This window comes from Spermophilus citellus, assembly GCF_964194105.1.
Source record: "Spermophilus citellus genome assembly, chromosome: 1".
In the NCBI taxonomy this organism is placed as follows: Eukaryota; Metazoa; Chordata; class Mammalia; order Rodentia; family Sciuridae; genus Spermophilus; species Spermophilus citellus.
The window spans coordinates 73,874,258-73,901,659 of record NC_138182.1 but is presented as its reverse complement, the minus strand read 5'-3'; the positions used below and the strand labels follow the sequence as shown (position 1 = coordinate 73,901,659).

At 39.6% G+C, this 27,402-nt stretch overlaps 1 pseudogene across 1 annotated transcript in view; it reads left to right on the top strand.

Moving 5' to 3' along the window:
• The window catches only part of LOC308640730 (NF-kappa-B inhibitor-interacting Ras-like protein 2), a 53,837-nt pseudogene extending 27,497 nt beyond the window's left edge, over window positions 1-26,340 (top strand). Inside the window, exon 3 of the transcript in view lies at window positions 25,819-26,340. The product of the transcript in view is annotated as an NF-kappa-B inhibitor-interacting Ras-like protein 2 (transcript). The remainder of the gene's footprint in view (window positions 1-25,818) is intronic.
• Window positions 26,341-27,402: the final 1,062 nt, after the last annotated feature.

The following is a 27,402-nucleotide window of genomic DNA, read 5'->3' as shown; positions in this document are numbered from 1 at the left end:
GATGGGTAAGATCCAATTGCAATGGTACCAACCTAAGACAGGAGGCTGACACCTTGAGGTCAGCTCATCCGATGACTGGTAAGGACCATATGTAGTATTGGACAACCTAAGACAGGCACAGTCCCTAAGCCACATACTTGTTATTTAATTAAACAAAAGGGGGGGAGATGTTGAGAGCCATGGTCAGGTCAAGATGGTACCTGGCATTTTGCCAGAAGGAGCAGTTCCTGCTGCCTTGGGTGCCCACTATTTTTGAGCTCTCCTGGAGTTCCTGGAGAGTTCGCATGGGCGACGTGCAATGTGGGTTCTAAAAATAAAGTTCGTTCCTGCTTGAATCTTCAAATGGCTCATGATTTGTGCCCAGCCAGACTGCAGCATCACATGACTTCTATAAGCTGAAATGCACCAAAGAGGAGCACCTCTGTACACAAAGGATGCTGGACCAGAGTCTACTTGACCTAAAAGAGATGTAGAGCTCCCCAGTCCAGCGCAGCTGCTGCTCCTCCCTCTGCCCTGACTCCCCATGAGGCCAGCCAGCCCGAAGCTGAACTTGAAACAGAGGGCTGATCTTTAACCGGAAGGCTGCTTTCTCCTTTCAAAACCTCTCTACCCAACTCCCTTGTCTTTTTTACCAAACTATCTGTGCTTCTTCCCAGAGATTCCAGCTGAGCTAGAGGCTGAGCACCTTTGGGAACAGCATTTAAGGGAATGTGAGCACAAGGCAAAGTGTCTAAAAGCATGTTGTGATGGACAGGTTTGTAATTACTTTTTTTGTTGTTGTTGTTATTGTTACAGTAACCATTTGTAAAACACTCCAAATAATTTCATAGCTCTGAAGCAGAAATCTAATTCCTTTCTCACTTTTGGAAGGTAACTTTCCAGCTGAATCCTTTGCCCTCTAAGTAGAGGAGGAAAAGAGGAATGGGCCTGGCTTAATGAGAGCCAAAGCGCAGGAAAAGACTCTACTATGGCAAACCTCACGCTCTGTGCAAAGTACCAGCCAAACCAGGAAGGTGATTCCAAGAGGAGTTACCGAAAAAACAAAAACCTTGCTATTCAGGTTTTGTTTTGTTTTTAACTTTAAGGTATTTTTAGACAACTTTATCCTTTTTTTTTTCCCCCATTAGAAATGACCAAATTAACATGGTGAGACTTCTGAAACTTTTTGTTTTTGTGGTACTGGGGATTGAACCCAGGGCCTCCAGCAAGTTCACCAAATGGCCTACCATTGAGCCATATCCTTAGCCCTGAGGCCAAATTTTTCTCCCATCTCTATCAGCTTCCCAAGTGTTCATAGAATGGATCACAGGCCACTTAATCTTTTTTTTTTTTAATTTTGGTTTTTAGTTGTAGTTGGACACAATACCTTTATTTTATTTTTATGTGATACTGAGCATCAAACCCAATGCCCTGCACGTGCTAGGTGAGCACTCGACCGCTGAGCCACAACCCCAACCCCCCCTGGGACCCCTTAATCTTGAGATGACATCTTAATTGCTTTCCTGCCTCCTTGAAGAAAAAAAAAAGAAAGAAAGAAAATTATGTTTTTGCCACTGATTTAGCTAAATGAAACTCATCACCCTTTTCTGAGCCATCTCATTTTGCTTTGTATCAGTCAGTGCTGGAGAATCTTGAACAGCTTATGTATAAAACTTTTAAAATGTCATATTATTGAAACTTTGCATCTTTGAGGTTGGAGTACCTCATCTGGCTTTGAGAGTCCTCCAGTCTGGACTGGCAGTGTGCAAATCTTTCAAAGTTTCTTTCCCAATCCAATCCCAAACAGAGAAATTCTAGGTGAGGTCTGTTAGGTATACATCCTACAGCTTATTGGCTTAAAATGTACTCTCCTTTGTTGAGGTCTCTTTGGGGCCAGTTGAGAGAAAGAGAAACCAATAGTGCAACTGTTTTGATACTGATATTGACAAGTGTCTGGTGGAGAACCAGTCCCTGCTCCAACCAGTTGCTAAGGTAACCTGTTCCAGGAATTGTTCTTCCCTACAGGGAGTTGTAAAAGGTGTTAATTAAAGTGTCCTGGGCTGCTCCATCCAGCCCCTCCCCCATCCATCTGCTTCTCACTTTTTTTGCCATCCCACTGAGCATCTCCTGGGTCTAGTCAGTACCCAGGAAGGAGAGAGATTAGGGGAAGAGAGCTGAGAACAAAGGAAGCCTAGGACAAATAAAAAGCCAAAACACCCTCACTCCTTGGGATACCAGCTATGGCCCCCTTCTCCCTCCTTGGAGAAGCCTTTTAAAATATGCTTAAAAAAAGAAAGAAAGAAAGAACCAGTCCCTCCAAAAAGCAAAACAAAACTTATGGGTTATACCAACAGCAATATTAAAAAGAAAGTTTATAGTGATAAATGCCTACATTAAAAAAGAAGAACTGTAGAAAGAGAACAAACTAAATGCAAAATTAGAAGGAAATAAAGATTAGAGCAGAAATAAAGGAAATAGAAAAATACAGAAACAATAGAAAAAAAATTAACAGGGCTAAGAGTTGGCTTTTTGAAACAAAATTAACAAATCTTTAGCTAGACTAAAAAAGACTCAAATAAAATCAATAATGGAAAAAGAGGTGTTACAACTGATACCAGTGAAATTTAAAAGATTATTAAGTGACTAATTGTAGACATTTTATGCAACAAATTGGATAACTTAAAAGAAAAAAACAGAAACTCCTAAAAACATACAATCTACTGAGATAAAATGAGAAAGAAATAAAATATCCAAATAAACCTTCAACTAGTAAGGAGGTCAAATCAGTAACCAAAATCCCCTAAAAGAGAAAGTTCAGGGGGCTGGGGTTGTGGCTCAGTGGCAGAGCACTTGCCTCACACACGTGAGGTACTGGGTTCGATCCTCAGCACATAAAATAAGTAAATATAATAAAGATATTAAAAAAAAAAGAAAGTTCAGGACCAGATGGCCTCACTGGTGAATTCTATCAAACATTTAAAGGAGAACTAAGAACAATACTCAAACTCTTCTAAAAAATTGAAGAGGAAGGCCAGCATTATTACCCTGCTACAAAGTCAGACAACTGCTACAAAGTCAGACAACAACACTGCAAAAAAAAAAAAAAAAAAGGAACAAAGAAAACTGGAAGCCAATATCTTCAATAAATACATATGCAAAAATTCTCAACAAAATACAAGCAAACTGAACTCATCAACACATTAAAAGGATCATTCACTGTGATCAGGTAGGATTTATCTCAGGGATACAAGGGTGTTTTAGCACATAAAAATAATTAATCATTAGCACCACAAAAAAAAAAATCAATGTGATATGCCACAATAAGAGAATAAAGAGTAAAAATCATATATCATTTCCATAGACGAAGAAAAAGCATTTGACAAAATTTATATCCTTTCACTACAAAAAATGTCACCAACTGGGAAGAAAGTCAATTAATTCAACATAATAAATGTCATATATGAAAAACACACAGTGAACATCATACTCAGTGGTGAAAATTGCAATCTTTGCCTTCAAGTTCAGGAACAAGACAAGATGCTCATTCTTGACACTTCTATCCCATATAGTACTGGAAGTTCTAGCCAGAGCAATCAGACAAGAAGGAATAAAAGGCATCCACATTGGAAGAGAAGAAGTAAAATTATCTCTGTTTGCACATGACATGATGTCCAAAACTCCAGACTTTCCACACCCACCTAAAAAAATCAGTTAGAACAAATAAATTCTGTAAAGTTGCAAAATACAAAATTGACATACAAAATTCAGTTGGGTTTCTATTCACTAATAATGAGAAATTAAGAAAACAATTCCATTTACAATAGCATTAAAGAGTAAAATACTTAGGAATAAACTAAGGAGGTGAAAGACTTGTTTATTGGAAACTATGAAACATTAATGAAGGAAATTAAATAAGACACAAATGGATGGAAAGACATCTCATGTTCCAGATTTAGTAGATTTAATACTGTTAAAGTGTCTGTACCTCTAAAATGTTCATGTTACCCAAACAATCTACAGATTCAACGCAATCCCTATCAAAATCCCAATAACATTTTTCACAAAATTTTGAAAAAAAAAGCAATCCTAAGATTTATTTGTTATCACAAAGGATTCTAAATAGGTAAAACAATCTTAGGAAAGAATAAATCTGGAGGCATCACAGTACCCAATTTCAAAATATATCAAAGCATATGACCATTATAGTGCTTCCATAATGAGAGACATAGACCAATAGAACAGAATACAAAGTCTATCAACACATGTACCCATGTATGATCAATTGCACTTTGAGAAGGGTACCAAGAATGCACAATGGAAAAAGATTCATCTTTTTAAGAAATGGTTCTGGGAAAACTTGCAGGACAATGAAATTGGACCCTTATTACATACACAAAAATTCAACTCAAAATGGATTCAATACTTAAATGTAATACCCAAAACTATAAAACGTCTGGAAGAAAACATAGGGGAGAAATCTTCATGACATTGATCTTGACATTGATTTCTTGAATATAATTCCAAAAGCACAGGCAATAAGAGCAAAAATAACCAAGAGAATCTACATCAAAATGAAATTTCTGGCAGCAAAGGAGATAATAAACAGAATGAAGAGTTAACAGAGAAAAAGAGAAAAATTTTGCAAACTATATATCTAATAATACCTAAAATATTTAAGAAAAATATATAACTCAATAGTTTTAAAAAATCCAATTTCTAAATGAGCAAATATTCTGAATGGACATTTCTCCAAAGATGAAATACAAATGGCCAAAAGATATATGAAGATGTGCTCTGCTCCACAAGTCATCAGAGAAATTCAAATCAAAACCACAATAAGACCACCTCACATCTGTTAGTATGGCTACTTAAAAAAAAAAAGTAAGTATTGACAAGTATGTTGAGAAATTAAAACACTTCTACACTGTTGATGGGAATATAAAATGAAGTAGTGACTATGGGAAAACAGTATGGAGGTAGCTCAAAAGATTAAAAATGGGAATACTATATGATCCAGCAACCCCACTCTGGGTATTTATCCTAAAGAACTAAAATCAGGATGCTGAAAAAATATTTGGACTCTTATTTTATCACTGCACTATTACAATGGGCAATATGAGGAAACAACTTAAATGTCCCTCGAAGAACCAATAGGAAAAGTGTGGATTATTCATACAATGCAATAATCAGTCTTTAAAAAAAAAAAGTCCTGCCAGGTGTGGTGTTGCACACCTCTAATCCCAGTGACTTGGGAGCTGACGCAGGAAGATTATAAAGTTTGAGGCCAGCCTCAATTGCTTAGCAAGACCTTGACTCAAAAAAAAAAAAAAAAGTATAACTAATTAGAACAAATAAATAAAAAGAGCTGGGATGTAGCTCAGTAGCAAAGCATTCCTGAGTTCAACCCACCCCCCCACCTCCCCCCACCCACCCCCCCAAAAAAAGAAGGAAATCCTGTTATTTACAAATAAAACCGGAGAACCTTATACCAAGTGAGTCAAGCCAGTCACAAAAGGTCAACTATTGCATAATTCCACTTATATGAGTATCTAGGACAGTTAAATGAAAAGAAGCAGTGTAGAGTGGTGGTTACCAAGACCTGAGGGGAAAGGGAAAATGAAGGGAGGGACTGCTGTTCAAAAAGTGTAAAGTTTTAGTTTGACAATATGAATCAATTCTAGAAATCTGTTATGCAACATTGTGCCTGTAGTTAACAATACTGTATCATACACTTAAAATTTTGTTAAGGGCTGGGGGTCTAGCTCAGTGGTAAAGCACTCCCTTGCCTAACATTTGCAGTACCTAGGTTCAATCCCCAGCATCAAAAATTAAAAATCTGTTAAGAAGATACTAGCTCATGTTAAACATTCTTACCACAATTTAAAAGAAAAAAAAATAACCAGAGGGTAGCAGTCAGCAAGCACCTTTAAAATGCCTTTAATAAAGTTAATGGATTTTTATCTTTTTCTTCCTTCCTTCCTTCCTTCCTTCCTTCCTTCCTTCCTCCCTCCCTCCCTCCTTCCCTCCCTCCTTTTCTTTTTTACTTTTAATATTATTTTTAAATTAAACAGACTGTGTTTATCTTGAACTTAGAATGGCCCCAGTTGGGTTTTACAGCCGGTAAACCAAGAACAATTTATCATGAATTTCTGTACAATGGGCCAAGGTTGAGCTTCACTGAAAACTATGCAATATATTTGCAATAAATCTGCTTTTGTTTGGATGCCATGGAAAATACTGAGACTAACACCAAAAGCAAGGAATTTGGAGATTATTATTTTAATAGCAAAGGGTATCACCATAACAATGAAATATTAGTAAGTCACCAGGCCCAGATGGGAGGCTCAGTGGAACATCAAAGGAATTGACAGAAAAGGACAGTGGCAGATGCCTCCTCTTCTGGTCTGACTTCTTGAGCAAGTGTGGTTTTCCATCATCCTGCACTTTGCCAACCTCCTCCCTCTAGCTCCTTCGAATTTAGAATAATCGTCAAAGTCTGGCTGGCAAAGCCCAAGAGGTATTTCCAATCCTTCTGTGCTCCTGAAATAAATCTCAATGGAGCATCTCTTAGACAGGCCAAGGAGGGATTTGAAATCTTTTCTGAGCCATGAACCCTGCTGACAGTCTGAAGAAGCATGTGGACCTGTCTCAGAATATTTTCTAATTCATGATATGAAACACATGGAATTAAAAAGGAAATCAATTTTGCTGAAATATCATAATCAAATATTCTAAAAATCTGGTTATATAGTAACATGTATTTTTTTTTTATTCATGTATTAAGATTGGATGGCAGGACTGGGGTTGTAGCTCATTGGTAGAGCACTTGCCTAGGATGTGTGAAGCACTGGTTTTGATCCTCAGCACCACATACAAATAAATAATGGTAAAGGTATTGTGTCCATCTACAACTGAAAATATTAAAAAAAAAAAAGATGGTAACACTTCCTTAGTGTTGCAGTAGAGATGACCATGGTAGTCTTTCCGGAATAACTGCAGCAATTGTGACGCAGAATGAGAATATCTGATTTCCATGGGAGATAAAGTCACAGATACTGCAATATCACTGGGATGTGCTGCCTGCATTCATAATGAAAGGATAGGAAATGCTTGATTTCAGTTAGAAGCTAGAAAGCATAAAAACATTTTTTTTTTTTTTTGCCATCTAAGTTCACAAACTTACTTGAATGCTACCCACTTAAGGTTGAGAATCCCTAGACTAGTATCACGTACCTGAAGAGGCAGCCTGATAAAAGATTTAATGTAGAATTAAATGTTAAGAGTGACTATGTCAAATCACTAGATTTCCTTCCACATGAAATGATCTGTCTGAATTAATCAGTAAATATTTTTCAAAAATTGAGGGGAAAAGAGTCATCTAGCTAACTTTTTCAGTATATCCTTAGTAGGCTATTATGAATTTTAACTAGAAATCAAAGAAAGTCCAAATGCTGTGCATTTTTTCAATGAATGCTTGAGAAGGAATTTTTAAGTAGTAACAATGAACAAAGAATTTCTGGTACAATAACCACACTAATTTTCCAAAAATGTGTGGATGTGAAATAATCTGTCTTCCTGCCATTATAACTGACTTCCACCAGCTTGATCACACACAACTGCTGGGTTCATTTTGGTAAGTAAAGTTAGCTCTCCCAATTTTTTTAAGTGATTAGGGTTGGCTGCTTTCCCATATCTCATTACCAGTTTATAATGAAAGTGAATCTTCAACCAAATTCAGACACACAGAGAGATCTATTAGAGTTTTCGTTTTTTTTTTTTTTTTTTTTTTTTTTTTTGTGGTGCTGGTGATTGAACCCATGACCTTAGCACATGCTAAGCATTCTTTCTACCACTACGGTACATCTCTACCCCTTAGACGGACATTTATTAGCAAAGCAAGCATGGTTGATTCAACCTATTCTGTAGACTCAAAGAAGTTCCATCTCTCTGAGGAAGCATGTGGACCTGTCTCAGAATAATCTTCTGTGGCAAACACAACATTTCAGCAAAGACTGGTACCTGGATAAATAGCCCTCAAACCTCAAGACAGAACCTAGAGTATAGGCAGCAGGCTTCTGAATTCCTCACCTTGCTCTTGCAAGTGGGGAAAATGTCTGATTGTTTTTACCAGTCCATACTTGAATATCTTTAATTTCACCAATGGGAATCCATTTCTGCCATAAATATTTCTCTAGACTCCGTTCGCCAGATACAAAATACATACCTCCAAAGCATACCCCCAATGACCCACCTCCTCCAGCCACACTTTACCTGCCTTCAGTTAGCACTCAATTAATCCCATCAGGGGATTAATTTGCTGACTTGGTTAAGGTTCTCATAACCCAATCATTTCACCTCTAAATCTCACATTGTCTCACACATGAGCTTTTGACAGACACCTGACATCCAAGCCATAACAATGATCTTTTTAAAATAGCTTAATGGAGTCTGATGTCCTTTGGCATCTCCTACTTGTTCTTAGGAAGAGTGTTGTCCATAATTCTATGGATGTCCAATAGTCATGGGTGTCATAAATTTAGATAAACTTCCCATATAATTACAACATGTCTCATGCTTGGATCAATTTCCCCAGAAAGTGAATATATTCATCTTTTTAACTTGTAAATGTTGATGCAAAGTCTTTTTTCAGAAAGATTTTTAGAATAGCACTATCCAGCAGAAATATAATGCATATCACATACTCAATTTAAAAATTTCCAGTCAGCCTCTTTTAAAAAGGGAAAAAAGGTGAAAATAATTTTAATAATATATTTTATTAGCCCAAATTATTATTTCAATGTGTAATCAATATTACAAAATTTATTAATGAGATGCTTTACTCTCTGATTTTTGTACCAAGTTTTCAAAATTTGTTATATATTTTAACATATAGTATATTTGCCATAAAATCCAGACTAGTCACATTTTAAGTGTTCAAATATCATATGTTTGTTTGGCTAGTGACTAACATATTGGACATCATTAACCTAGAAGTAATGGACCTTGTGATTGAGAGGGAAAAGAGCTGACTGTGGATATAATAATAATATTTTAGAGTGGGCTTTGGTTTGCAGAGATTTTCATAGACATTATCTTGGGCAGTCTTTCTAGCAACCTTTTGAAACAATTATTTTAATTATCATGGTTTTGCAATGAGAAAATTAAGGCTCTTCAGTCTAAGAGTGGCTTGCCCAAGGGTACTCATGAGTGGATGATACAGCTTGGCATCTCTCTCCACACCCTCCCATTAGACAGAGACAGTACAATCTAGGTGTCACTAAGGAACATGAAAGCAAGCAGAGTTACCACCTCCATCATTTCAGATAATGACACCCTAAAGAGGAATGCATACATTAAAGTGATAAAAGTCTGGTGATTCTCAAACTTTAATTCTCACAGGAATTTTCCATAGGGGCTTATTTAAAATGAAGATTTCTGGACCCCAGACCCTGATATTTATATTCAGTAAGACTGAAGTGGAAATCCAAGAATCTGCAAGTTATATTAAGAGCCCTAGGTGATCCTGATACAGGTAGTCCTGTGGCTTACAAGGTTTTGATATATTGGTGTGGAAGAATGTGTATGACTTTCAAATAAGGGGCCTACTTATGAATTGAAATTCACATCAGAAAATTGTTTGACCATAGGCAATTCAAGAATCTCAGAGAGGTGTTACACTTACAAAGTAGAATACTACAGACTTATGAAACATCATGCTCTGAAAGAAGAGTTAAAGACATGTTAAGATGTTTGCAATATATTACATAAATAGGAAATTACCAGATTGTACATTTTTTTGTGTACTGAAATTTTTTTTTGAAAAATTATCAAACATCATGTCATTTCACATTTGCAGAACAAATTTCATATCTATCTATCTATATCTATATAGATATAGATAGATAGATATAGATGTGAAATGAAAGAAAACCACTTTATGTGACAACCAGGTTATCACTGTCAGATAGGATTATGGATAATTTAAACTTTTCCCCTGAATTTTGTACAACTAATGTGTGCAATTTTAATTAAAAAAATTTTAAGAAAATAACTAATTCAAGTACTGGTATTTGGATTAGTTGATTTCATTCAAAGGCATATCTGCACTCATAACTAAATATCTTTGTAGGATGGATGTGTTAATAAATGGATAATGTTAATGTGCATGTATTGACAATTTTAGTGTAGATATCTGAGAGTGTGTATATAGTTTTTATGTATATAATATTAAGTATAGTAGTTCTCCTGCTATCAATCCGTTTCTTTTTCCAAAGTTTCAGATATCTACAGTCAACCATTGTCCAAAAATATTAAATGAAAAATTTCAAAAATAAACAGCCACGTTTGGTGGTACATGCTTGTAATCCCAGCAACTAAGGAGGCTGAAACAGGAGGACCAAAAATTCAAGACCAGCCTCAACAACTTAGAGAGAGTCTAAACAACTTTATGAGAACCTCTCTCCAAAAAATAAAATAAAATAAAATAAAGGGAGGGGGGATGGGTGGGTGGGGTTGTGGCTTAGTGGATTAAATCCCTTGTTCCATAATTTTTTAAAAAATAAACAGAGAAACCACTTTCACATAACTTTTTTTTTATTTTTATTGTTGGTCGTTCAAAACATTACATAGTTCTTAATATATCATATTTCACAGTTTGATTCAAGTGGGTTATGAACTCCCATTTTTACCCCGTATACAGATTGCTGTATCACATCTGTTACACTTCCATTGATTTACATATTGCCATTCTAGTTTTCACATAACTTTTGTTGCAGCATAAATTATCCCTTGGTTTAGGGTATTCACACTGTACTGTATACACTACCCTCCTGATAGTCACTATCAATCTCAGTTATCAGATCAACTATAGTAGTATTGTTCTATTTAATAATATTTTTATAAATGTCCTATTTTATTATTGTTGTTGTTAATCTCTTACTGCCTAATTTATAAATTAAACTTCATCATAGGTATGTATATATAGGAGAAAACATAATATATAGAGAGTGTATTATTGTCCATATTTTCAGACATTCACCGGGGGTCTTGGAATGAATTTCCCATGAGTAATGGGGACTACTGTATATTTTTTGAAAATGTAATCATCTTTTAAAGGGAAAAAAAGAATCTTAGAAACAACCTTGGATTCTAACAAGTACCTAATGCCACCTTCAGTTGGGCAACTCTACCTTGGCAGGATCTCCTTGACCACCTGCTAGACAGGGCCACCTAGTGTATTAGAAAGAGTCTTCCTTAGGACTGTATTTGAATCAGAGTTGTGTGATCTTGGGCATGTTAATGAGCCTCTTTTCTTGTCTCTTGAAAAGATTCCAAGGCATCTTGTGAAGTGTGAGGATACAAAGAGAAAATCCATGGAAGGGTCCTCAGCACCAAGCACCTTGAAAAAGGCTCTGCGGGCTGCATCCTGCTCTCCTTGAGGACCTCAGTGAGTCACTGTCACTGCACCTGAAAAACATGGTGAAAATAGCAATATTTACTACATCAGGTTTTTTGAACATTACATGCAATAATTCAGGGGGCTAAAGAGACTGCTGTAAAAAAAACTGAGTTTTATTAGTGAGAAAACAAGGAAAACATTTGACAAAGGACTTTTCTAAAAAGTCAAGGATCTCTGGTTGCAAAACCACTACAACCAAGAGAGTAGGGAAGGTCAAGTTCAGGTACCACCACAGCCCAAACCTTCTGGTGAATGCAGGCACCACATATTTCCCCACTTACAACTCCTCCCCATCCTCTCTCATCAAAACCTAGCTTGCTTATTTTGCACAGCTTACCAGCACGTAATTTTAGCTTTTCTCCCTCTTCTACATATTTTGTGTCGCATCCCACCTCCTGGACAGGATTTGCCTACAGATTAGGATCAAAGATTCTGGGGAGAGAGTTTGACATTCCAGATGGCATTGTGCCCCATTTGGCAAGCAATGTGGAACCATCCTGGGGTGTGAATGGCCAATGAGGCTGGAGAGGAGGAGAACAGGAACTCCACTTTTCTCTCACAGTGGGGAAACCTAAGTACTGGAATTACCTCAGGATAAAACAAGGGTGAAAAGATGGGGAAAGAATGGTGTGGAAGTCACTAGGCCAAGTCAATGACTGCTTAGTCTCCAGAAATCTTTTAGGCTTTCTGACAAAACAAAACAAGTAATCATTCCTTCCATTCTGCACAGAGGGGCAGAGGGAAGCTGCATTTTGTTTACAACAGGATGCAAAAATAAGCTTTAACAACAAAAACAAAAACACTTCAAAGGCATTGAGGTCAAGGAGATCTTACATAGGAAGTCTTTCTGTGCTGCAGTGCAAGGATGAGGTGGTGGCTGTGGAAGATTTCTTGGACATCTAGATGTGCCTATGGCAGAAGTGTCACCCCTTCTGGGAGGTGACATGCTGGGGCTCCACTTGGGCCAGGAAACTTAGTGGAGGATAATGAAAGAGAATAGAAAACACCTCCGGATATTTTAGTCAGCTTTTTCACTGCTATAACTAAAAGACTTGATAAGAACAATTTTAGAGAAGGAAATGTTTATATGGAGGCTCATGGTTTCAGAGGTCTCAGTCCATAGAAGGCCAGCTCCATTCCTGAGTTTGAACATCATGGCAGAAGACTGTGGCAGAAGGAAGCGCTCACATTATGATCAGGAAGCAGAGAGAGAGAGAGACCTCACTTGCCAGATACCCCTTACCACATCCCCCAGTGACCCACCTCCTCCAGGCATACCCTACCTGCCTTCAGTAACCTCTCAAGAAAATCCCCATCAGGAGATTAATTCACTGATTGGGTTAAGACTGTCTTAAACCAATCATTTCATCTCCAAATGTTCTTACATTGTTCCATACCACACATCTAAACCATCACACCCAGAAGGATAAATTCTACTGGCATGGTGTCCTGAATTTGTGAACCAAATCTTCTCAGATAACCTTAAGATTAATGAAAGCAGCCAGGCACAGTGGCACATGTCTGTAATTCCAGTGGCTCAGGAGGCGGAGGCAGGAAGAGCTTGAGTTCAAAGCCAGCCTCAGCAAAAGTGAGGCACTAAGCAACTCAGTGAGACCCTGTCTCTAAATAAAATACAAAATAGGGCTGGGGATGTGGGTCAGTGATCAAGTGCCCCTGAGTTCAATCCCTGGTATTTAAAAAAAAAAGAAGAAAAAAAAAGATGAGGGAAAGCAATAATCTTAAGGAAACTTATGGGCTTATAATAGAGCACTTTTCTAGTATGCATGAGGCTCTGAGTTCAGTACCAGCACCACATACACACACACACACAGAGAAAATGTAGTTTATTGAAGAGCTTATGCTTTTATGAAATGTGTCTTTCCCTTATGCATGGCTTAAAATTTCTCATACTTCTGACATTTAAATTTTAGAAACCCATCATTTCAGCCATGTTCTCCCAAAACAGGTAGGTTTGGAAGTCTAACCTACAATATCCTCAGATCGTGGCCTCATTTGGAAATAGGGTTTTTACAGAGGCAATCAAGAGAAAATGAAATCATTGTTGTGGGCCCTAATCCGATTTAAATGGTGTCTTCATAAAAAGGGGATTTGGACACGTGGATTCACAAGGAGAATGACACTTGAAGATAAAAGCAGAGATCTGAGCAACATGTCTGCACTGCCAAGGAAGACCAAAGAGTTCCAGCAAATCTCCAAAAGCTGGGGAGACTGGGACAGATTCCCCTCCCAGCTTCAGAAGCAACAAATACTTTGACACTTGGATCTTGGACTTGCAGCTTCCAGATCTGGAATGGGGAACATAGGTGAGGTAGAAGAGAACCCAGATATGCCCCCATGTGGTCATTGTTGAAACTGGATGAGATGCCTGGAGGGTCACTATACTAGTCTCTCTACTTTTGCAAATATTTTAAAATTTCTATGGCAAAAACTTTTTAAAAACCAGGATTTCAGTATGCGAAGATTATGTGAAAGAACACTTACCCAGTTTGTCTAAAATTTTAAAAACTCAGAGACAGTCTATTTTCAGCTTAAAAGGAAACATCATAAGTTTATTTTCTGCTGTTATAATGGAATACCACAGGTTGGATAAATTATAAAGAGAAGAGATTTGTTTCACAGTTGTGGAGGCTAACTCCAAGTGCTTTGCACCAAGCATCTGCTAAGGTGCAAAGATGAAGATGCTGCATCATAATATGGCTGAGGGCAAGCCTGAGTGTGCAAGATCAAGGAAGAAAAATCAGGCCCAATTCATCCTTTTTAATCAGGAAGCCACTCCCACCATAGCTAACTCATTCCCCTGATAATGGTATTAGTCCATTCATGAGGGCAGAACCTTCATGACCTAACCGGCTCTTAAAGGTCTTACCTCTCAACACTTGCAAAAGCAATTAAATTTCAAACTGAGTTATGGAGAGGACATTCAAATCAGGGCATGGAGGTTAGGTTAATAGTTTTGGTATGTCCCTGGGATAAAATACCATTAAAATATCATACTCTCATATATAGAGATGTCCTCAATGTGTTGCAAGTGGTAAAAGCAACTTAATTTTTTTTTTAATGGGATCTTACTATGTTGCTCAGGCTGGCCTCCAACTCCTGGGCTCAAGTGATCTTCCTAGGTTAACCGCCCCAGTGCTGGGTCCAGAGGCACATGCCACTATGCTTGGCTATAAATGCAATTCTAAATTTATTTAAAACAGTATAAATAAATTGCAGAAAGATCACTAGAGTAAGAGTGGGGAAGTGCTAGGGACTGAATTAGAACAAATTATATTCCATGCTTTGGTGATTATGTCAAAATGTATCCTAATGTTATAGAAAACTAAAAAGTATCAATAAAAATTTCAAAAAAAAAAAAAAAGACAAAACAACAACAACAAAAATAAGTTTAGGTGTGGTGGTGCACACCTATAATCCCAGTGGCTTGGGAGTCTGAGGAGGGAAGATCTCAAGTTCAAAGGCTGCCTCAGCAATAGCAAGGCTCAAGCAACTCAGTGAGACCCTGTCTCTAAATAAAATACAAAATAGCTGGGGATGTGGCTCAGGGGTTGAGTGCCCCTGAGTTCAATCCCCAGTACCTGACCCCAAGTCAAATAATATAGAAGAGAATAAAATAAAATTTATGCCCTCTTCTCTCTCCATTCCTATTGATACTGCTCAGCTACCTCTTTCTCATGCATTCTTATAGACATTTTCTGGTCATATGCAAATGTTTACCTGTTAATTTTAATGCTACATCAGGGACAATTTTGCATGTCAGCTTTCATAAACTGCTTTGTTCTTTTTAACAACAGTACAAAATTTCATTTTACAGATGCAACATTTTTTAACCAGTTTCTATTGATGGATATTTAGGTTTTCCCTATTATTAAAAAGTGTTGTAAAAGATCTGTGTACATTTATTTTTACCTTGCTTTGTAAATGTATCTGTAGGAATAATTCTTAGAGATGGAATCACTGTGCATACAACCCCATGTTATTTTAAAGAGTGTCTGTACGTTTGTTCTGTGATTGTACATGTATAAGAATGATTTTTTTTCCTTTTCTTTTTTTTTTTTTTTTGGTACTGGGATTGAACTCAGGGGCATGTGACCACTGAGCCACAGCCACAGCCCTAATTGTATTTTATTTAGAGACAGGGTCTCACTGACTTTGCTAAGGCTGGCTTTGAAGTCAACATCCTCCTGCCTCAGCCTCCCAGGCAGCTGAGATTACAAGCATGTGCCACCACACCCTGCAAGGATGATATTCTGATATAAAACACATTCTCATTAGTTCCTTTTTATCCTACGTCCCTTCCACCATAAAATCTGGCCCATGAGACATGCCCTCACAGAGGGGACACAGCTTGAGTTAAAACTGAATTAGCTAGATTTTCAGTCTCAAGGCAAAGGGAAGCTTTGGGAGAAAGCACTTTTTGAGTGACAAAAACCAAGTCTGACTTCCTAACTCCCAACGTTTATTCCATAAACAATTGACTCAGGATTTGTGGTTTTTTTTTTTTTTTTTTGATGATATAAGAACACACTGTTCTACCTAAAATGTTTGAGGTCACTGGGGACAGGATAAAGAACTTCAAGGAGTCAGATTCAGGAACCATAGAGCTAGGCTTTTTTAAAAATAACAGACTATATTTTTTGGAGCATTTTTAGGCTCATAGCAACATTGTACAGAAGATACACCGAGTTCTCACATACTCCCTGGCCCACACAGCCACAACCTCCCGGACTGTCAACCTCCCCCATCAGAGTGCCACATAAAAATAAACAAAATAAAGGCATGCTGTCCATCTATAACTACAAATTTTTTTTAAAAATTTCATTGTAAGGGATCCAATTTTTATCCATAAATAAAGAATATTTGAAGAACATCTACGTTGCTTCCAAGTTTTGAATAAAGCTGTTATAAATATACTTTTGTAGGTTTTTATGTGGACATGTTCTCAATTCCTTTGGGTAAATACCAAGGAGCATGATTGCTGGGTCATCTAGTAAGAGTGTTTAAATTTATAAGAAAACACCAAACTGTCTTCCAAAATGGCTGTGCCATTTTGCATTGCCACCAACAATGAACAAGAGTTCCTGTTGCTCCAGGTCCTCACCAGCAGTTGGTGTTATCAGTGTTCCATAGCTCAAGGAAATCAAGAGCCCCTCTGAGGATCCCTGAGCTCTGTAGGACACCAGAGTTGTACAGTAGCCATGGCTTGAAGTAAGACTCCTGAGTGTAAGCCCTGAAGACAACTTGGTGCAGTCCTGCAACCTAGCAAATCATAGGGAGAACTGGTGAAAGGGCCCAGGTTCAAGAAAATGTGTGTGGATATGGCTGAGAGAGAAGCCTCACAACAGGGACGAGAAGGACTCAGAAAACATGGACAGTTGATCAAAGTCCCTATGAACTGAGCTTAGTCTTCTAAGGGCTAGGAATAGAACAATCAGTAAGATATATATGGGCCTTAGGCTTTCCCTTCACAGAGCTTTCAGACTTTCAAGACATTACTATCTGCTGAAAAGTGCCATGACAGGGGAAGTTCAAGGTGTTGGGTGGGTGTTAGGGTTTGGATATGAGGCATCCCCAAAAGTTCTTGTGTTAATCCAGGAATATGCAGAGGTGAGATGATTAGGTTATAAGAGCTGTAACCTAATCATTGGATTAATCCATTGATCCCTTTGAAAGGATTACTGTACTGAGCAGGAGTGGTGGTAGGCAGACAGGATGTAGCTGGAGGAGATGGGTCACTGGGGGTAACTTTGGGGATTATATTTTGTATCTCTGGCTCCTTCTCTCTTTCCAGCTTCCTGTCCGCCATGAGCTGAGCAGCTTTTCTCAGCCATTCCCTTCTGCTGTGATGTTCTGCCTCACCTTAAGCCCAGAGCAATGGAGTTGGCCTCTGAAACCATGAGCCAAAATAAACGATTCCTTCTCTCAGTTGTTGTTAGGTGTTTCGGTCACAGAGAAGAAAAGCTGAGGAACACAGTAGGGGAAGGGAGTTCCAGGAGCAGTTTCCTGTGGTGTGATACATTGAAATGTGGAAGATGAAGAGTGGGGGGTGAAGAGTGTGAGGCTAGTTTTCAGGCAGAGTAAATATATGTGCAAAGAACCAAGGATGGAATATTTGGGGGACTGTCTGGAAAGGAGAGTTGGGGTAGAATAAATGAGCAGGAGCCATTACAAGAATCTAAAAAGCAGGGGCTAGGGTTGTAGCTCAGAGGTAGAGTGCTTGCCTAGCATGGGTGAGGCACTGGGTTCAATCCTCAGCACCACATAAATATAAAATGAAGATATTGTGTCCACCTATAACTAAAAAATAAATATTTTTTTAAAAAATCTAAAAAGCAGTATTAACCAATTTTTATCTCAGTTTAAAGGTCTTTGGGGCCCCTTAGAGGATTATATTTATATTTATTTGCAAATATTATATTTATATCATCTATTTTATTGGTACATATTAATTATACAGAATAGTGGGCTTCACTGTGGCATGTTCATACATGCACATAACATAATCTGGTCCGTTTCACTCCCCAGTTTCTCCCCTTGCCTTCTCCTCTTCCCTCTCCCAATTCCCTTCCTCCACCCTAACAAACAGTCTCTTCTACTTTCTTGAGATTCATTTCTCTCCTTTGTTCTCTCTAGCTTCTGCATATGAGAGAAAACATACAACCCCTAACCTTCTAAGTTTGGCTTATTTCGATTAACATGATCCCCTTTAGTTGCATCCATTTTCCTACAAATGACATAATTTCATCTTCTTTATAACTGAATGAAACTCCATTGGGCAGACATATCACATATTCTTTATCCACTTATCTGTTGACAGATACCTTGGCTGGTTGCATCCTGAATTGTGCTGAAACATGGGGATGCATGTATCTCTACAGTATGTTGTCTTTAATTTTTTGGATTAAAACTCAGAAGTTGTGTAACAGGATCATATGATAATTCCATTTTTAATTTTTTGAGAAATTTGTATACAAAATTCCATATGATTGTACTAATTTACAAGGCCACCAACAGTGTATAAGGGTTCCTTCCCCTTCCACATCCTCATCAACATTATTGTTATTTGTATTCTTGATGATTGCCATTCTGATGGGAGTGAGGTAGAATCTCAGTGTAGTTTTTAATCTGCATTTCCTTGTACCATAGTTTAGATATTAGGTGTCCCCCAGAAGCTCATGTGTGCTGGGTGTGGTGGCACACATCTGTAATTCAGCAACTTGGGAGGCTGAGGCAGGAAGATTGCAAGTTCAAAGCCAGCCTCAGCAATTTAGCAAGAACCTAAGACTTGTGTGTGAGACAATGCAATAAAGTTTAAAGAAGAAATGATTGTGTTTGTTATAAAAGGTTTAACCTGATCAGTTTTTAACTCTCTGATAGGGATTAACTTGGTGGTAACTGTAGGTAAGTAGGGTATGGCTGAAGGACATAGGTCCCTGGAAGTGTGCCATTGGGATATATATTTTGCCCCTCTGACCTGGAATGAAGTTGGCCATCTATAGACTGAGACCTCTGAAACTGTGAGCCTCCACATAAACTTTTACTCCTTAAAATTGTTTTTGTCAAGACTTTTGGTCACAGCAGCAAAATAGCTGACTATAAAACCCTGATGGTTAAAGATGTTAAACATTTTTTCACATAATTTTTGGATATTTGTTCTTTTGAAAAGTGTCTATTTAGTTTAATTGCTCATTTATTAAACAGGTTTTTTTGGTGTTGAGTTTTTCAAATTCTTTGTATATTCAGGTTATGAATTTCTATTTAAAAAAACTTCCCTAGTTTATTTATTCATTTTATTTATTTATTTATTTATTTTGGTGTGAAGGATAAAACCCAGGGCCTTGAGCATGCTAGGCAAGCATTCTACCACTGAGCTACATCCCCAAACCCCCTATTATGGTTTAGATGTGGTGTCCCCCAAAACTCACATGTGAGACAATGCAAGAAGTTTTGGAGGAGAAATAATTGGATAATAACCTTACCCTAATCAGAGAATTAATCCCTGGTGGGAATAACTGAGTGGTGGGATTAACTGAGTGGAAACTGGAGGCAGGTGGGATGTGGCTGGAAGAAGTGGTTCATTGGAGCCGTGGCTATGGGGTATATATTTTATACCTGGAGAGTGGAGTCTCTGCTTTCTGATCATCATGAGCCATTTCCCTCTGCCATGCTCTTCTGCCATGATGTAGGCTGGCTAAAACATCCCCTACCTTTTTTAAGTGGTTCTGGGATTAAAGCCAGGGGTGCTCTACCACTGCACTACATCTCCAGCCCTTTCTATTTTTCATTTTGAGGTGGGGTCTTGCTAAATTGCTGAGGCTAATCTCAAACTTGTGATCCTCCTGCCTCAGCCTCCTAAAGGAGTAGTTGGGTTTGCAGGTCTGTGCCACCACACCTGGATCCCTGGTTTATTAATTAGATAAACCTACATCTAAATATGTAGGTTACAATGAAATTTGTAACATATGAAGCAATTATAAAACCCTGCTATATCAAAACCCAAGAATTATTGATTCAGCAAGAACATTACATAATCTAAGCTAAAATGTTGTTCTGGTTTAAATGTGTTTCCTATAAGTCAGGTACTGAAAATTAACAGCCAGTGTGATGGTATTAAAAGATGTTGCCTTTAAGAGGTGACTTTTTCCAGGCTGGGTGCAGTGCACACCTGTAATCTCAGCAGCTCGGGAGACTGAGGCAGAAGGATTGCAAGTTCAAAGCCAGCCTCATCAACTTAGCAAGACCCTTTCTCAAAATAAAAAAAAAAAAAAAAAGGTTGGGAGTGTGGCTCAGTGGTTAAGTGCCTCTGAGTTCAATCTGGTACCAAAAAAAGAAGTGAGTTTTCTTTCAGGGGGCCTCCCTATGAAAGCCCTTTTAAAAGAGGCTTCACACAGCATTCAGTACACTTGCCCTTCCACCTTCCACCATATGAGGATGCAGCCTTCTTTCCCTCCAAAGGAGACAACAACAAGGCATCATTTTAGAAGCTGAGAGCAGCCCTCACCAGACATGGAACCCGCAGGCACTTAGATATTGGACAGATTCTAAAGCTGTGAGGAATAAATTTCTATTCTTTATACATCACCCAGTCTCAGGAATATTGTTATAAGCAGTGTATTAGGAGCTTTCCATTACTATAACAAATTCCTGAGGTAAACCAACTTAAAAAGAGGGAACAATTTTGTTGTTGTTGTTTTTTTTTTAACATTTAAACCTTGATAGACTTGTCCACTGTTTTTGGTGGAAGCACAAGGTAGAAAAAACTACTTACCTCACGGTGGTTGGGAGGCAAAGAGAAAGAGGGAAAGGGATTGGTGTCCCAATCTCCCCTTCAGGGACATACACCAGGGACCTAACTTCCTCCTGTAGGCCCCACCTCTTTAAGGTTCCCCCATCTCCCATTGGAGTCACAGCCTTGCAACCAGGTTTTTAGCCCATGGAACTTTGGAGAAGATTTATCCAAACATAGCAAACAGCAGGAATGGACACACAGCAGAAGTAACCAACTATTTAAGACATCATAACAATAATGTCATTGAAAGTTTAAGATGATTATAAGACCCTGAAAAGTATGAACAGGGAGTGCTATGAATATGTGTTAAACAGATCCCTTGAGCTGTCATATGGAAAATGGGATGGAAAGGTCAAGGCTGGAATCAGGAAGACCAGACAGGAAGTACTTGTTATTCACTAGGCGAGAAGTGAGGAGACTTGAGGTAGGCAAGGGATGAGGATAGGGGCTAGCATGGTGGCTCAGTGGTAGAGCACTTGCCTAGCGCATGTGAGGCACTGAGTTTGATCTTCAGCACTGTGTAAAAATAAATAAATAAGATAAAGGTATTGTGTCCATCCACAATTAATATAAAGAGATGAGGTAGCCACAGATCCTGGGTCATCTGGTTTGCCTAGAACTGGCCCAGCTCACACCTGTTGTCCTGGAGCCCCTTTCAGTCAAAAACACATCCCTTTTGAAAACTCCAACAGTGACAGGGAGACTGAGAGAAGCCAGGCTGGATTTGAGAGGTCTTTGGTACAAGAGCCCTGGACCCCTTCAGGCTTGGTGACGGGTAGATGTCGAAGGGCAGGTTGGCTCCCAAGGCAGTGGCATGGGCAGCTGATAAAGGGCTGCACTGCTGTCTAGGGTCCAAGCAGCACCCTGCACCTTGCTGGCTCCAAATCTTTTAGGTTTACTACTTTAGGAGATTCCCCACCTTCAGGGATGAGCAGGAAGGGGAGGAAGAGTTTTCCAGAAGAGAGAATAGCAGGTGCAAAGGCAAAGAGAATGTTATTTTGGGGGAAAAGTCCAAATAGATATTATGTAATATGTTACACTGGGTCCAGGGCTGTTTTGATGAAGGAGGAGGAGGCAAGGCATGATTAGGGCCAGGAGCACAATTTAGCATGGCTGTGTAGCCTGAGACTTGCCTTCAGTTCCCTGTGACTCTGTGATTAAGTCTTGCATTGCATTGTGATTGGAAGTGATGCATATAACATCCTTGAAAATGACTGTGTGAGTTCTTCCCCTATCTCTCCTTCCTCCAGGTCTTTAGTGAGAAACTTTAGCACCCAACGTTTCACCAAGCAAAGGATGGCAGAGGTGTCCCACAAGCCTGAAGCACCTTATCTGAACAATTACAATAAAAAAGAACTTCTAAGTTATTTTGGTCTCTGGGTATTTATTGTTATTATTGTTGTTGTTGTTTTTGATTTTTTTTTCAACATCTTTATTTTATTTTATGTGGTGCTGAGGATCAAACCCAGCGCCGCGCGCGCACATGCCAGGCAGGCGTGCTACTGCTTGAGTCACATCCCTAACCCCGTTGTTGTTTTAATTTTTGTTGTTGGTACAAGGGGTTGAACCCAGGGTTGTTTAACCACTGAGCAACATCTCTACCCCTTGTTAGATTTTATTTTGAGACAGGGTCTTGCTGAGTTATTTAGGGCCTCACCAAATTGCTAAGGCTGGATTTGAACTAGCAATCCTCCTGCCTCTGCCTCTGCTTCTGCCTTTTGAATTGCTGAGATTACAGGCTGGTCTTGTTTTAAAATCTTTTTGTTACAGCAAGTAATCTGTGTGTGCAAATGAAAGAGGTGTTTAATAAACTGTGTATAGGTTTTACTTATAAGTACCTGCTCATCACTGACATGTTATCCTTAAATAAGTTTAATCTCTTAGATTTCTCAAGTCCTGGACCAACTATAGGACTTTTAAAAAATTTATTTTTGTAGTTGTAGATGGACAGCATGCCTTTATTTTATTTGTTTATTTTTATGTGGTGCTAGGGATCGGACCCAGTGCTCACACGTGATAGTCAAGCTCTCTGCAACAGAGCTACAGCCCTAGCTCTTTTGTCTTGAACTTTTACCAAATGATCTATAGGACATTTGTATGTCCTATAAATCATTTGTTAAAAGTCATTATGTCCTCAGGAAACAAAGACGGGAGCCTGTATCAGTCAGATTTGCAACACTATAATGAAATACCCGATACAAGCTACTCGTGAAGTAAAGAGGATTTATTGTGGCTCTTGGTTCTGAAAGTTCAAGACAAAGACAAGGCAGCTCCATGGTTTGGGCCTGTATTAAGGGCAGCAATCACTGTGGGAATGAGTGTTAGGGAAAGCAGTTATATGGAGAGAGAGAGAGAGAGAGAGAGAGAGAGAGAGAGAGAGAGGAGACAGAGAGACCATGGCCCCACAATCCCTTTTGAGAGCATTCTCCCAGCAGCCTAAGAAACCCCTACTAGTCCCTACCTCTTAAAGGTCCACAGTACCTAATACCACTAACCCTGGGGACCAAGCTTGTACATAAACACCTCTGGGGGATACCAATTCAAATCATAGCAGGACTTAAATGCTGAGATTAGCTAGAGGTAGGAACCACTTGTGGGGGCTGGCTGAGGGCAGCTACAAAGCTGTGGTTGAGCCAGGTTTCCTCATTAGGTGTCTGTGAATGTGCTGAGCCACATGGTATAAGCCATGGTGGAAAGTCGGTCAAGTTTGGTCATCCTTGTGAAATTAAAAGGGCAAGTAAAATAAAGTGATGAATGATGGATGGGCTGCAAAGATCTTGGGGGGTAGCGCAGATGCCCCTACCCACCTTGCAGATCTTCAAAGAACAGTCCTTTTTTGTGATGAAGACTTCATGACCTATGGGAATCAAGAGGCTCCTCAGGGAATGAGTGTTTTATTCACTGATTACTGTGTAGTACTCCACCAAGTAGTACTCCGCATGTAGTATTCACTGAGTACTGACTGTGTGCTAGGCAGTGGAGCTGGCATGAGGAAGTGCAAAGCTGAATAAGACAGTGCCCTGACCATCAGGTAGCACACAGTGCAACGAGGAAATGGGAAGATGAATAACTATCTGTGGCCAGCTCTTTCAGTCCTCCTGATTGATGGAAAACATCCTGGGAATCCCACCCTCACCCACAGTGACGTCTGCTAGCCCATATAAGACTCAAGGATACCGATGTGACTCTGCAATCTGCATTTGGGGTAAAATTGGGGGTTCATAACCCACTTCAGTCCAATGTATGAAGTATGTTATGTCAAGAGCTTTGTAATGTTGTGAACAACCAATAAAAAAAAAAAAAAGACTCAAGGATAAGATTGCTGCTCCACTCTGTAAATAAATTCCACTATTAGAGATAGTGCACTCCCCTCCACTCCTACCGCACAACTCAGAGAAACATTGGCTGTGTTGACTCTGACTTCAGGCACCTAGGATAAACCAGTCTACTCCTATCATCTTTCACCGCCTTTCCATTGACAAAGCATCAACCCTCAAATTCAGTGTCTTGCATGTACCGTCCAATGGGTTGATCTCATGGTTTTACTTGATTGTCACAGAACTTACAACAGCACATTTTTATACTTAATGGAACATCTTTATTTCAGCCTTTCAGTCCATTTTTACTCAAGGTTCATTTCTTGCATTTTCTGATGGTAGCCTGCCAATTCACAAGGCTAGGATTTTAAAGGTGCAATCTCTGTGGGTCACATCAGGAGTAGGCTACATTACAAATGCTCGGCTTTCATCCCAGCATATTCCCCAGCAATCAAGAAAAATATGTAAAATGCATTAAAAGAGCATCCCTCCCCTTTGGCTTGTAATAGATGACTATGAAAATAAAGAGGAAAAAAATAAAAGGAGGAGTCCTGAATGTATATGTGTAAAATACATACATGTGCTATGGACTGAATATTTGTGTGTCCCTCCCTCAAATTCATATGTTGAAATCCTATATGGTTGAAATACTCCAATACCGTTGTATTGGTAATTGTATTGTATTGTGCCTTTGGAGGTAATTAGGTTATGAATAGGATTGGAACTCTTATAAGAAGAGAGGTATGAGAGCCTGTTTTCTCTCTCTCTCTCTCTCTCTCTCTCTCTCTCTCTCTCTCTCTCTCTCTGCCATTTGTTGATATAACAAAGAATTAACCTTTTGTTTTGCTTTGTTACTGGGGATTGAACCCAGAGGGGCTTACTCACTGAGGCACATCTCCAGCCCTTTTTTGTATTTTATTTAGAGACAGGGCCTTGCTGAGTTGCTTACAGACTCACTAAGTTGCTGAGGCTGGCTTTGAACTCATGATCCTTCTGCCTCAGCCTCCTGAGCCCATGGGATTACAGGTGTGCATCACTGTGCCAGGCCTAAGAATCAATCTTCTGCTAACCAGGTAGAGGACTTACTGAAGAACCCAATCACAGCTAATCGGATCTCTAAATTTCAGCCTCCCAAACTGAGAAATAAATCTCTTGTTTAACATACCAGTCTATGATAATTTTTGTTGGTGGTGTTTTGAGACAGGGTCTCTCTATGTTGCCTATATTGGTCTTAAATTTCTGGGTCAAGTGATCCTCCCACTCAGCCTGCAGAGAGGCCTCCTAAGAAACTAGGACTATAGACAAGCACCACTACACTAAGCTTTCTGTAGCAGCCTGAGCCTATATACACACACACACACACATACATACATATATGTTATATAGTATATATTCTTCATTCTATATAATATATATTCACATTGCATAATATGTATTCTGATTCATGTATTCTTATTCACTCATTCTTATATGAATTAAGCCAGTCACAGAAAAACAAATACAATCTATAATCCCATTTGTATGAGGTATCCCAAATAGTCAAATTCATAGAGATACAAAGTGCAACGAGGGCTGCGAAGCTGAGCATAGTGGCACACACCTGTAATCCCACTGTCTCAGAGGCTGAAACATAGGATAGTGAGTTCAAAGTGAGCCTCAGCAATTTAGTGAGGCACTAAGCAACTGGTGACACCCTGTCTCTAAATAAAAGACAAAATAGGGGGCGGTGCTGCGGCTGCCCTGTTTTCTGCCAGCTGGGAGGGGTTGGGTAGGGGTTCTGTGGGAGCCCTAGGAGGTTCTGAGATGATTGAAACCCAGGAAGATATCTAGTAGGCTCTATTGAGACAGATCAGGGAGTGCGGGAACAGGTGTGTTTCTAGGACACCCGGAGGCTTCGAGATGGGGCTGAGCTGCCCCGGCACTGCTTCTCCTGCACGGATGGCTACCTCCTGGTCTACAGCACAGATAGCCGAGGGTCCTTTCAATGTGTGGAGCTACTCAAGAAGGAGATTGACAAATCTAAGGATAAGAAGGTGGTCACCATGGTGGTCCTGGGCAATAAGTGTGACCTACAGGAACAGTGGCGTGTAGACCCAGATGTGGCTCAGCATTGGGCCAAGTCAGAGAAGGTGAAGCTGTGGGAGGTATCAGTGGCTGACCGCGGCTCCCTCCTGAAGCCCTTTGTCTACCTGGCCAGCAAAATGACCCAGCCCCAGAGCAAGTCTGCCTTCCCTCTCAGCCGCAAGAACAAGGGCAGTGGCTCCTTGGATGGCTGAAGAGTTACCATTCCTTCTTCACCCTCCCAACCCTTCTGGAACTCTAGTGGATAAGCTAAGTGCAAGGCCAGTATGTAGGCCATCTGTTCTTCCCAGTTAGCAGGGGGAGCACCCCAATAGCCTAGGCATCTAGGCTATCTCAGGCCCATGCCACTTCTCTCTCTGAACTCTGAAAAAATGCAGATAATTTTGATTAGTGCCCTCTTCCCATACTCTCCCCTCCTTACCTTCCAATTTATGTCAGATTTTTCTCTGCTGTTTGTTGCCTTGAGTGTGGATCAGCATCCCTTCTATTTGCCCTAGACAGGAAATAGAGCTATCATACTAAAAGTGTCCAGTTTAGGATTTGGGTCCTATTATAGGGTCCCAAATTCCTGAGTTTCCTGCAGGTAACACACACACACACACACACACACATACACACACTTTCTCTCTCTCTCTCTCTCTCTCTCTCTCTCTCTCAAGGCACTATTCTGGACTTTGAGAATGGGTATCCAGGTATTATATGCATGGTGTACATGTGCTTACATGTGTTAGCATTAGGAGAAGCTCCATCCCTCACCTAACCTTTTTCCCGGCCTATCCTTGGCTGGAAGAGGCTAGTCACCTAGGAGTATCATTTTCTGTATGAATTCTTCCCCTGCTCCCAATTGTTTCACTTCCTCTTCCTGTTTGGAGAGCAGATGGGCCACTTTGGTTGAGGATGAATGGAGAGATGACTGGGCTAAGCAGCAAGCTATGACCCAGCAACGTCATTCCCCTCTAGGTGTTGGTTTTCTCATCTGGAAGTTGACAGGAGTTGCTTAGATAATCTACATCCTTTCCAGTTGGATGACTTTCTAAGGCCAGAGGCTTGAGCCACCTGTGACTGGCCCCCTTGCTTCTCCCTCTTCAAGGTGCTATGCCTGCCAGCCCTGGAGGCTGGACACATCTCTTCCTCTAACCACCAGGGGGCAGGAGTACACTCTCCACTCTCAGTTGCCAGAGTGGCCACTCAGTGCCCAATCTACCCACCTGCCCTTTTAGGGCTGGTCTTCATCCCTTCCTCTAGATATTTTCTGC